This window comes from Carassius auratus, unplaced genomic scaffold (assembly GCF_003368295.1).
Source record: "Carassius auratus strain Wakin unplaced genomic scaffold, ASM336829v1 scaf_tig00002013, whole genome shotgun sequence".
NCBI lineage: Eukaryota > Metazoa > Chordata > Actinopteri > Cypriniformes > Cyprinidae > Carassius > Carassius auratus.
The window spans coordinates 420,719-433,118 of NW_020523420.1; the positions used below are offsets into that span (position 1 = coordinate 420,719).

Sequence of the window (12,400 nt, forward strand, 5' to 3'; positions counted from 1 at the left end):
AGGAAGGCTAGTATCAAGGTCACAATACATCCTACGATAGTAGAGATGCAAAGCGCTGTGTCAGCAACAGACAAAGACCGAAAGATTGGCTCACCAGTAGGCGGAAAGCGAGCTATAGCTTCTAAGGCTGTATCCGCGGGAGTCAAATCAATCAGTTGTGTTCCTTCCTACCTGCTCTTTTCTCCCAATTATGGATCAAGGACGAAGGAGTGCGGTTTGAAGAACATTGAGATTTCGAGTTCAGCCTAATACTCATCGTTGAGGTAATACAAAGCTAGATCATTGATATGGAGGATCGAGCCCTTAGTGACATTGATCCATAAAGTTTAGGTTAGGCAAGATAATTGATCATAGATGACGGTAGCTGTACACACTGAGGTGTTGACTAGCCATCGTTTTCCGACAATTTTGGTTTGGGTTGCCTTAATTTAGATGTGGACAGCTTTTCACAATAATTTAGTTAAAAAAAAATTTGGTCAAAGGAGTCAATCCTGTTATCTCTAGATCTGGATCATCTAAGGGATTTCCTGAAGGGGACTGAAAGGAAAGGAAGTTATAGTAAGGGAAGAAAGGGAGAAACACACAGAGAAGGAAAAAAATAAATAAAATAAAAAATAAATAAAAATAAACCCAAGAGGGACACAAGGACACTGACTGAGGTTAAGAATGTAAACAGAGTGTCACATGTGTGGAGCGACTCCTCTCCACTAGGAGTTGGTTCTAGCAGTGCTGTGGAGGAGTGTGTGTAGGTTTTGTGTAAAATAAAACTATATGTTTCCAAGGATAGTTATAACTAGGGGGTATAGAGCATGTTGTATAGGGGGTATAGATTGTTAGTCTATGTCAGTTGGTTTGATCTCACCCTTTTCTTGTTGATTGGAGCCCTGGTGCCTCTATATCTGAATTTCTTTGACAGGCGATGAGGAGCATTGTGCCTTGGTTGGGCGAAGCTGTACTACCACACTCGGTCTCCGACACAGAGTTCCCGGTGAGAGGCCTTTTGGTCATTGTAGGCTTTTCGACCTTCCGCGCTTCTTTGGAGGTTTTGTTGTGCGAAGGCGAAAGTCGCTCTCAGGTGCTGATGCTTATATGAAGCCTGGCCTGTATGCCCAGGAGTTTCCATACTTCCTGCATAACTTCGGCGGTGAAGTTGGTTCCTCGGTTGGAGTTGACTCTTAAAGGCAGTCCAAATCTTGAGAAGATGTGGTTCATTAACAGGCAGGCTGTTGTTTCTGCTGTGTTGTTAGGGGCTGGGAGACACTCTACCCACTTTGTGAATTCGCAAACCACAGTGAGGAAATATTTGTTACCTCGTGTTGACCGTGGTAGGGGTCCTACCCAATCTATTTGGAGGTCTGACCATGGGTACGTCATTCCCTTCCATTGTAGTGGCACTCGGTGGTTTGGATTTGCCGATTTGCACTGCTCTGTTTAGAGTCGTTGTAAGAAGAATTTCATCCATCTTTGTCCCTCCAATAATTTTAGCCAGCAGAGCATTAACATCTCCCACTGACAATAGCTTTCCCATTGTTTCCTCCTCAAACATCCTAATGAATTTCCCTGCCCCCTCATGAATATCAGGAAGGCGAGTGACAAGCCCCTCGAGGTCCTGTGAAGCCCAGGGGACATACTGTCCCTGCTCACCCTTGATTAAAATTGGGAGCTGTGCGGCCAGTGGTCTAAGTGTCCCTTTATCTCTGCCCTGTTCCCATTTACTGTTATCAAATAACTCTTCTGCCTGATTCTCATCCTCACTACCATAGAACAACTTACTCTTTCCTCTCTCCAACTTATTTACCTTTCTGATCTTTTTCCCTGATTCTCTAATTTTCTCTTCCATTTCTTCTTCCAAAGCTTGTACTTGTGCTACAATATCTTTCCTCCTCTTTCTTTCTAATCCTTCCTCAAACCAGGTTTTATCTTCCTGATTAGCTTTCATTTTTTCTAATGCTGTACGTGCTTGCCTGTAACAATCCAGTTGCAAACTTTCTGCACTTTCCTTTTTGGGTTGCCTCTGTGTTTTTACAGCTGGCTTATCTTTCTCATCCATCTCTAACTGCCCTTATAACTCTAGTTCTCCTGTTACCTCCACTGTTCCCTTGAGTATTGGGAACTCTCCTTGTACTGGCAAATAGGGGGGAGGCTCTGAAAATAACTTTTCTTTTCTCATGTTATCTTTCTCTGCCCCCTTCAGGACTTTCCTAGCCTGTTTTATACTCTTCAACATATCCTCACCTTCTTTTTTAAACAGAGCAATTACTTCTTTCTATTTTTCCCTCTTTGTTTCTCTTTTTTCTCTTTTCATACTGATGCTTTTAGTTTTATAGTTTTTTTTATCAGAGTTTCCATTTCCTCACACAATGCTACATCAAATGTCCCTTCCTTTGGCCATTTTGTCGTCATATTTTTTGTTCTCTTGTGCCATTTTTTTGAGATTTTGTTTATTTGCTCTTTACACAGTGGATATTTTAATCCAATTATTCCCACTTGTGTGGCTGCCATATCTTTATTTATATTATTACCACCAAAAATCAACTTTTTAGTTTAATATATTAACTTGGTTAGAATCTCTTCTTTTCCTTTCACTTAATTTAACTATTTTTTACCCATTTCACCCTACATTTTATTCTTTACTATGTGTCATACCTTTTTGAATTTAGCTTTTTATTTTGTCTCATGCATTTATACTTTATTTATTTATATTATTATTTGACTGTCTATTTTATTTACTCTATTTTATTATCACTTTTTAGAGAACTATTTCTAAAAATCTTTCCTTTTTTGTCCACCCATGTAATACAACTTTAATGTGGAAACGTCCTCCCTTGCTCTCACTCCCACTGCACTGGGCTCAGAAAATTTTCTCCCCTTTCACACAGACATCCAAAATGCAAAACTCTATTATAGATCTTGGTTCAAACTTTATTGATACTATTTTCCTAAACTCATTCACACTTTCTACACTCTTTATTGAGCCAGAGTGCTTATTCTTGCATACTTTTCCCCTTTATCTAAGGGATAATCAGTCATTAATTGTCCTTTTATTATCAAGGCTCATCATACATTCATCCCTCTCAAGTGGATACTAGTTGCATCCAACTCCACCCAGCCACCCTGAAGTGACGGTCCAAGAATGGTGCGCAACTTTTACCTACCCAATACGGAATTACATTCATCATCGTTCACACATTCATTCGTCCGGACACAGTTACATCCACACAACAAAACGCAGCTCTTCCTAGAGCTTGCTCTTCCTAGAACGTCTTTAAGGGCCCACCTATTCTGACCTTCGAGAATTTTCACTTTATGCTTTCTCAAAGCGGTATCCGTGGGGCTTTTCCTCGCGATTCCTTAACTAATCTGCTTCTCCGTTTATCACTGTCCTTCCTAGGCCCAGCTCTCCAATAAACACAGACCATTGCATACAATGTCTTTCTGCCTACACCATCTTTGTTTTAAATCAAGGTTACCTTCCAAGGCTTTCCTATTAGTAAACCAAATATGTGCATGCAGTTATTTCTTCTGGAGTAAAACCCCTTTTTCAATTTTGATATCCTATTATTTTTCTAAATTTGGAAGAGTAGATTTTAAGTGTCCTTACCACTCAGAACTGACCTCAACCAACACAAACAAATTTTATAAGCAAAAATGCTTACCTTATTTTATGGTGGCCACCCGGTTGTGTTGATCATCGGTCAGCTCAAAAGCGGTTGTCCACTCTGCTACTCTTGTCCAGTCCCATCTGGGGTGCCAAATCTGTGGTGTATTTTTCCGGTTCTCAGAAGAATCACACTCAGTCAGGGATTTTTCTCTCAGAAGAAAATACTTAATTTTAAGCAAAACAAAGCAGAGAGTTCCTTGCAAGGAGATATCTCGAATGTTATTTGGTATCTCCTTATATACACTATATGGGGCGGTCCCACATAGTTTTCCTTATGATTACAATGTTAATACCTCCCTAGAGTGGAGAGGCCCTCTGCTTGATTTATTCTAAAGAAAGGCCCTGTATGTATGTCTGAACATGTGTTTCTCATCAGTTTTGTACATTCCAGTGTGTAGTCAACTTTCTATTAGATTTTAGACCTATAAGATTTTAATAGAATAATAACTAGCAGCAAAAATGGCTAGATTCACATTGATTATATACTTGATTAATTAAAACCTTACTAATAAAAATCTTCCACACCGATTCTGCAGTTGTTGGCGTGACTGTTCACCGAGGTCCTACAGTCCCCCTTTTGCGTGGTGATGTTCCTGGTGCGAACATCGACGGGCACTAGAACAAGAGACAGAGAGAACAGGCACACACACACAAGACACAAACAACATCTCCATGACTTGCTGAATTCTGGTGCTGGACTTGGGTAACTTGGGATAGATTGGGTAAGAACACTTCAAGTGGCATAGGGGTGCATGGTTTAGGATTAGTTATAATTGGGTTTTCAATCGATCTAACTGTCAGTGGTTTGACGAAGCGGTATGGGCGTAATCTCAAACAGGTTGGTTGGGTTCTTCAATACGGGTTCCTGGTCAGTTTTAACACGTCGAAAAAAAAATAATCTCAGGACGCCATACGTGCGTTTACTGAGAGACTCTTGCACTGTGTTCATTCGCTTGTGCAGGAGGAAGGCTAGTATCAAGGTCACAATACATCCTACGATAGTAGAGATGCAAAGCGCTGTGTCAGCAACAGACAAAGACCGAAAGATTGGCTCACCAGTAGGCGGAAAGCGAGCTATAGCTTCTAAGGCTGTATCCGCGGGAGTCAAATCAATCAGTTGTGTTCCTTCCTACCTGCTCTTTTCTCCCAATTATGGATCAAGGACGAAGGAGTGCGGTTTGAAGAACATTGAGATTTCGAGTTCAGCCTAATACTCATCGTTGAGGTAATACAAAGCTAGATCATTGATATGGAGGATCGAGCCCTTAGTGACATTGATCCATAAAGTTTAGGTTAGGCGAGATAATTGATCATAGATGACGGTAGCTGTACACACTGAGGTGTTGACTAGCCATCGTTTTCCGACAATTTTGGTTTGGGTTGCCTTAATTTAGATGTGGACAGCTTTTCACAATAATTTAGTTAAAAAAAAATTTGGTCAAAGGAGTCAATCCTGTTATCTCTAGATCTGGATCATCTAAGGGATTTCCTGAAGGGGACTGAAAGGAAAGGAAGTTATAGTAAGGGAAGAAAGGGAGAAACACACAGAGAAGGAAAAAAATAAATAAAATAAAAAATAAATAAAAATAAACCCAAGAGGGACACAAGGACACTGACTGAGGTTAAGAATGTAAACAGAGTGTCACATGTGTGGAGCGACTCCTCTCCACTAGGAGTTGGTTCTAGCAGTGCTGTGGAGGAGTGTGTGTAGGTTTTGTGTAAAATAAAACTATATGTTTCCAAGGATAGTTATAACTAGGGGGTATAGAGCATGTTGTATAGGGGGTATAGATTGTTAGTCTATGTCAGTTGGTTTGATCTCACCCTTTTCTTGTTGATTGGAGCCCTGGTGCCTCTATATCTGGTTTCGATGGACCCATCGAAGGACTGGCTCACTGCGCCCTTGTCTGATTTTGATCCGATAGGCAACAGGTGAGAGCTTGTCTACAATCTTGTGGGATCCTGTCCAGTGAGGTAGGAATTTCTTTGACAGGCGATGAGGAGCATTGTGCCTTGGTTGGGCGAAGCTGTACTACCACACTCGGTCTCCGACACAGAGTTCCCGGTGAGAGGCCTTTTGGTCATTGTAGGCTTTTCGACCTTCCGCGCTTCTTTGGAGGTTTTGTTGTGCGAAGGCGAAAGTCGCTCTCAGGTGCTGATGCTTATATGAAGCCTGGCCTGTATGCCCAGGAGTTTCCATACTTCCTGCATAACTTCGGCGGTGAAGTTGGTTCCTCGGTTGGAGTTGACTCTTAAAGGCAGTCCAAATCTTGAGAAGATGTGGTTCATTAACAGGCAGGCTGTTGTTTCTGCTGTGTTGTTAGGGGCTGGGAGACACTCTACCCACTTTGTGAATTCGCAAACCACAGTGAGGAAATATTTGTTACCTCGTGTTGACCGTGGTAGGGGTCCTACCCAATCTATTTGGAGGTCTGACCATGGGTACGTCATTCCCTTCCATTGTAGTGGCACTCGGTGGTTTGGATTTGCCGGTTGGAACTGGCAACACACCAGGCATCCTTTAACATATTCCACCACGTCTTGCTGCATGCTAGGCCAATACGCCACTTGCTTGAGCATTTCGTAGGTGGCCTTGGCACCGTGGTGTCCAGCGCATGGTGCATCGTGGGCGTGTGTCAGCATCATCCCCCTTTGGCCCTGAGGAACTCAGGGACATATGTGAGAACGCCGTCTTTGAGATGCAGCATGTGCTTGATTGAGTGAAGTTGGCGGAGATCGGATGAATTGGATAGGTCGGAGGAAGAAATGGGATGAGTTAGTGGGTCAGAAATGTGAGTGGCAATGGTTTGTAGGATTGGATCCAATGCTTGAAGGCTGAGGAGATCATCAGAAGTGAATTGAGTTGAGAGTTCAATTTGGGAGGAGGTGTGGGTTTGCGCACCAGTGGCGTGCTGGTGGCGGGTTATGGCCGCCACTGATGGGGTGGTTGGGAGGGCATAAAACATCAGTTTTGTCATTGAGATCTTTGTCTTGTCCTGGTTGACGTGAGTGACCTCAGACCTTTTTTCAATAAACGATCATGTCATGGTCGGTGACAATGGTATCGCATGCTTGGAAGAGTTCCTGATGTTTGACTGGCTTGTTGTTAGTTGTCTTGAATCCATTCTGTTTCCATCCAGATAGATGGCATGTGAAGCTTAAACGGGGCATAGTTGGAGTCGGTACAGATGAGGAGTTCTCTGATGTTGTGGGATGCAGCAAGTTGTAGTGTGAAGAGGATGGCTGCTATTTCTGCATATTGTGATGATTGAGGGCCCAGTCTGAATTGTTGTGGTGGGCAAGGGTCATTGTTGAGCCAGACCACACCAGCTCCAGCCTTCAAGTTGCACTGTTGATTGTAAGAACAGCCATCGACATATGCTGTGGGCATGCCTTCACACACATTCTCCTCAAAGTACCTGTAGTTTGTCACCTGTGGTTGTGACAGTTCTTTGGTTTCCACTGAATTGTGCGGCATGTCCATTGAACAGTTTTGGCAGGCTGCTAGCCCATTGCCCAGAGATGACTTGTGGTTTTGGGCATATCTTGCCTCGACGTCCCGTCCTTGGAGCGTCATTAGCCATGTAGCTATGCGTGTGTTGGTTACCACGCCATCCCTGATTCGTTGGCTGTTAAGGAAGGTCACTGGCTGGTGACACGTTTCTATGATGACCTTTTGCACTCCAATGTAGTTGGAGAAACGCTGAATGGCCGATACAGTGCAAAGCAACGCTTTTTCACAGTCTGAGTATTTACATTCTGGGGGAAGCAATGTTTTGCTGGCATAAGCGACCACTCGTTTGTCTTTGTCATGGAGCTGGTAGAGGCCTGCACTGAGGCAATGATTGGAGAATCCAGATTCCAGATAGAATTCCTTTTCTGGGTCAGGGTAGGCAAGGCATGGTGCAGAGCATAGACGTTCTTTGAGCTTGCTCATAGCTGTGTCCTGAGCTTCCAACCAAGCAAAGGGTTCATCCTTTTTCAGGAGGGAAGTTGGTGGTTTTGCGAGGTCAGCGTAGTTCTCAATGAACTGTCGTGAGTAATTGCACACTCCAAGAAAGCTTCGTAGCTCAGAGATGTTAGTGGGTGTCTTTATGTTTTGGATAGCTTGTGTACGGCTGGACTGTGGTTCGATGCCATCACGTCTGATGAGCAAGCCAACATAATTTACCTTAGTTTTACACCACTGTCCTTTGTGTAGGGCAATTTTTGCTCCTGCTGTTGTCGGCTGGTTCAGGACGTGGTCAATTTCTTTGAGGTGGTCTGCCACATTTGAGCTTTTCATAAGGACATCATCCACGTAAGCAAGGTTACCTCTGGCATCAGGGCATGCTTTGTTTAGGAAGATGTTAAATTCTGCTGGTGAGCTGGCTTAGCCGAAAGGGCACCGTGTGAAGGTGTACTATCGATTGCCAAAAGTGAATGCCAGTTTGTGTTGGTCATCAGGGTGGACAGGGATTGTCCAAAATCCAGGAAGCAATGTCCAGTGTGGACTGGATCGTTGAGCCTTTAATTTTGGTCCAACTGAGTCATGGGCCATCGCGATAAGGGAACTTGTTGGTTCAACTTGCGATAGTCTATGGTGGGCCGCCATTTGCCGTTGGGCTTTAGGACTGGCCATATTGGGGCAGAGTAGGTGCTGTTACAAGGCCGGATGACCCCCTTTTCCAACATGGAGTCAATGATCTCCTGGACCGATTCGTAGGACGTTATCGGAATTTTGTACTGCCGCACAAATGTGGGTGGTGCATTTGGATGTGTTGGGATGCGCACCATGTGGATATTGGTCAAGCCACAGTCCAGGGAATCCTTTGTGAAGGAGTCCTTTTATTTGCATAGAACCTCTCGAAGTCCTTGGCAATCCATTTCACTGTGGAGGGCATCCGCCTCACTCAGGATTTGTTGGACTTGCGCATTGAACCCGGTGTAGGGTTCCTCTGTCAAATCATTTGAGGTACGCTGGGCCTCAGTGATCACCCGTTCAGTTGATTCTGTCACAGGCTGCATTGAGACAGCATAGACAGCAAGATGAGAGTTGTCTGTTAGTTCTGATCGACAGATGCTTTCTTTGGACATTGGCAGAACACAAGTGATGGCAATGCCTTCGTGGGGCTTTGTGAATGTTACAGTGTTGTCGCATTCATCCGACATTAGTTCAGCTGGTATGGGACCAATGATAGGTACTGTTAGCTCAAAGTCATGGAACGCTTGGTTGATGAGCCATCCCAGGTGACTGGCTTGGGGGATGTTGATGTCCTTGGCCGTACAGTTGTTGATCAACACATACACGGCACGAGTATCTGGGATTGTTTGGCCAGATCGAAGGTTCTTGAGATTGACTGAAGTGGTCAGTTGGTGTGATGGGGGAGCCCATATGATGTTGTTCACTGTGTCAATGCAGGCGTTGAGGCGAACCATGATGTCTGCTCTATGTAGATGTCATGAGGTTGGGGACAACGAGGAAGTAGTGACTCAAGAGTCTGTTGTTCCAGCGTAGGTCTACAGCACAGACAGTCTTTGAGGTAGCCATGGTTGTTGACCATGGACTGAGAGGGTGGTGTCCGTGACTTGACACTGTGACTCTTGGGGTTTACCGACTGGAAGGGCAGAGGCTTGCGGACTTGAGTCCAGATCTTCAGGTGCTTGAAGTCTTATCAAAGGTTCAAAGCGATTAAGCAGGTCTTTCCCGATGAAGAGTGGATAGGTGTTGAGTGGTGAAACGTACACTGGGTGGATGAGATTCATTGGTCCCACAGTTAGGTTAATTGGGGCCACATGTTTTAGTTTTAGGGCCGTGTGGGAATATGCGTGGAGGTTCAGTTCACACCTTTGAAGTTTGAGGGTGCTATTAGACCTCTTTGTTCTTTCTTGGACTTCTTCAAGGAGTTCTGACGACATTAGAGTGATGTCGGCTCCCGTGTCGAGAAGGGCTTCGACTTTGATGTGGCGTTCGATGATGATGGAGAGGTAAAACTTTCTTGCTATACCTTTCTCAATGAGGTCGCTTAGGAGTTGAGGGACTGGAGTTTGGGAGGAAACAGGTAAGATGTCAGGACTGACTGGGTGCTCTTCGGAGGAGTGGCAGACGACCAAGACAGCACTTTCAGGGACTTGAGAGGTTTCGTCAGCAGGTGTTTGTTGGACTCTGCTATGATCTGGAGCATCAGGTGTTGAATTAGGGACTAACTCTGTGGCTGGGTTTTCAGGTAGGATTTCTTGTCCATCTGAAGTTAGGATAGTTATAGTTCTTTGAGAGTGAGGTGAAGGAGTGCTGTTCTCTGTGGTTTGTTGGGTCAGGTGGTCGCGGTCTTCTCGTCCGGCCGCTAGTCAGGCTGTATTTGGTTTCTCTTTCTTTTCCCACATTCGGTCTTCCTCCTTTCGTTGGAAGAACTCTTTCATCATCATCTTCATCAGCTCTTGGGAGTCAATGCACGGTGAAGTCTTTTGTTCTTGTGTGGATTCAGGTTGAGCTCGGTCAGCTAGGGATCTTTGTGAGTTTTTTCGTCGATTCCTTGGGCTGTTTGCTCCAGGGTGTGTTTGTCATTTTCCCTTGGAGTTTCTGTTGAATTCCCATGACTTTTTTTTCTCTTGAGTTTCCAAATGAGCTTGGCTGGTTCCACGATCTTTCCCTATGTCTCTCATGAGGTCTTGTTTGGTCCCATGAGTTTTCCCAGTGACGTCCAGGTGAGCATTGTCGCCCATGCGGTCCACCCCAGCGGTTGTTCCTTTGTTTAGGTTGTGTACCGGTGTGGGAGTCCCGTTCTCTGTTGGACGAGGATGCATTCCACTCTTTGGGTGTTGGCTTGGCATGATCTTGACGTTCGGTGCCCTCTAGGGCCAGCCCCTGACTCTGAGTGTTGAAGTCGAGAACTGCCGTGGTTTTGCTGCTCTTTTCTGAAGTTATCTTCTGTTTAGCGTAGGCCTTATGTGCCAAGTCTCGCAGTTGTTGAGCACTCATTGTGCGTGGACATGCAAGGACGCCAAGATGGTGGCTTACCCCGGGGTGAATATTCCTCAGGAAGAGGGTTTTCAAATTTTCATCCTCCTCCATATTCTGTTCATTGCGAGTCCCGAAGTAGGCTTGTCTGAGTCGGCTGTAGAACAATTGGGAAGGCTCCTGACGACCTTGTTTCGTCTCCAGGGCAGCCACTAGTCCTTGTTCCAACTCAGGGTCAGCAAACTCTTTGATGAGGGCTTCTCGGAGCAGCTGGTAATCAGTCTTTATGTGGGCCGGCTGGCAGTCCAGGAAACTGTGAACCTCTGAGCTGGATGTTGCTCGGATCAGATAAAGTCTATCTTTGTCGGTGACTATGGGTCTCATTTCCAGATGAAAGTCAACATCTTGCAGATATCCTTTGATCTTCTGACTGCCTGGCCCATTTGGGGTAAACTTGCCAATGTTCCTGGCGAGTTTGTCGAGGTCCTTGAGGTCCAAGCCACGTGATGATCTATGGCTAGCTGGAGCCATTTCTTTCAGCTTTGACGTTACGTAAAGTTCTTCAGAGGGAGCTGGTGAGTGTTTCGGCACTGCCCCCTCCCCCTTTTTATCACGTGTCAGTCCAGGAACAGGTGACCCGGGCCTGCTTGGCAGGGGTGAGACTGGTGCCCATTGTGTCCTTGGAGGTTCAGAACGCAGCGCGTAGGCATGTCTGAGTTCCTCTCTGAAGCTGACTGACTCCTCTTTGATGTAGTCCAGCTATCGTGTTAGGTGGCTGATCTCCTTTCTTGACTCATCCAGGTGAGTTTCAAGGGCTTTAATTCTGCCGTTCTTGTCTCTGAAGTCGGCCTTGGCCTTTTCCAGGAGCTGTTCTGCATACTGTAGCTTGTTGGAGAGATCAGCGTAGTCTTCCTTGACTTGTTCCATTTCTTTTGTAGTAGCTACTAGTGTCTCTTTTAGCCTGGTGATCTCCTCCTCTGTGCCTTGTTCCACTTCATCGGGTTCCTCCCGTCGTACCTGAGCCTCCAGTTCTAGCTGCATGATGCGTCGTTGTGTGCGTGTTAGCTCCTGTTGGAGATGGGCCTGTCGCTCAGCTTGAGGGTGGCGATGAGTGTGTGGCTTAAAGAGCCAGTGATCTTGGCTAGTTCTTTGTGACTGTAGCTTTGACTTGGGTCTTGTCTCATGAGGCTTGTTATGTTGTCATCCAGCTGGTCCTGTGTCTGATGTTTCAGTGTTTCAGCAGCCTTAGGTAGGAGGCTGTCTGTTTTGACACTTAGCCAAGTCTCGAGGTCCTCCCAGTGGCCAACAGGGTCTGTTGTGCGATACATGTTTTGCCGCTTTGAGGGAGATCTAGAACCTAGACTGACACAGACCTTGAAGAGGAGAAAACAAAACAAAACAAGGACAAACAGAGGTGTAAAGGTGCAATGTCAAGTGTTGGTTGATGTTGAGTGTGTAATGGGCAGGTGAGCGTAGTTCTCAGTGACTGTGAATCTCTGGTGGGTGTGCTTCTAATTTGTAGTTTCTGTGGGGAAAATAAATGAGAACACAAAGGTAGAACAGCTAGAGAACAGAGGGAGAAAAGAATAACAAACAGAGCAAGGAACAAAATACTATTTGGCAGCTTCCACTTTGCCTATAAAAGAAAGGGTTTTCTTTTTTTTTGGTAAAGAAAGATAAGAGCCAATGGTAAGATGAGAGTGATAAAGACAACACAAACTGCCCTTTTCTGGTTACGGAATGAGGACAATTTAAAAAAAAATTGTAATCGAAATAATAGTAATAATAATTTAAGTTTGATT

General features: G+C 44.9%; 1 pseudogene; it reads right to left on the reverse strand.

Moving 5' to 3' along the window:
* Nucleotides 1–9,459: 9,459 nt before the first annotated feature.
* LOC113069641 (uncharacterized) lies at nt 9,460–12,025 on the reverse strand (annotated as a pseudogene).
* Between the last annotated feature and the right edge of the window lie 375 nt (nt 12,026–12,400).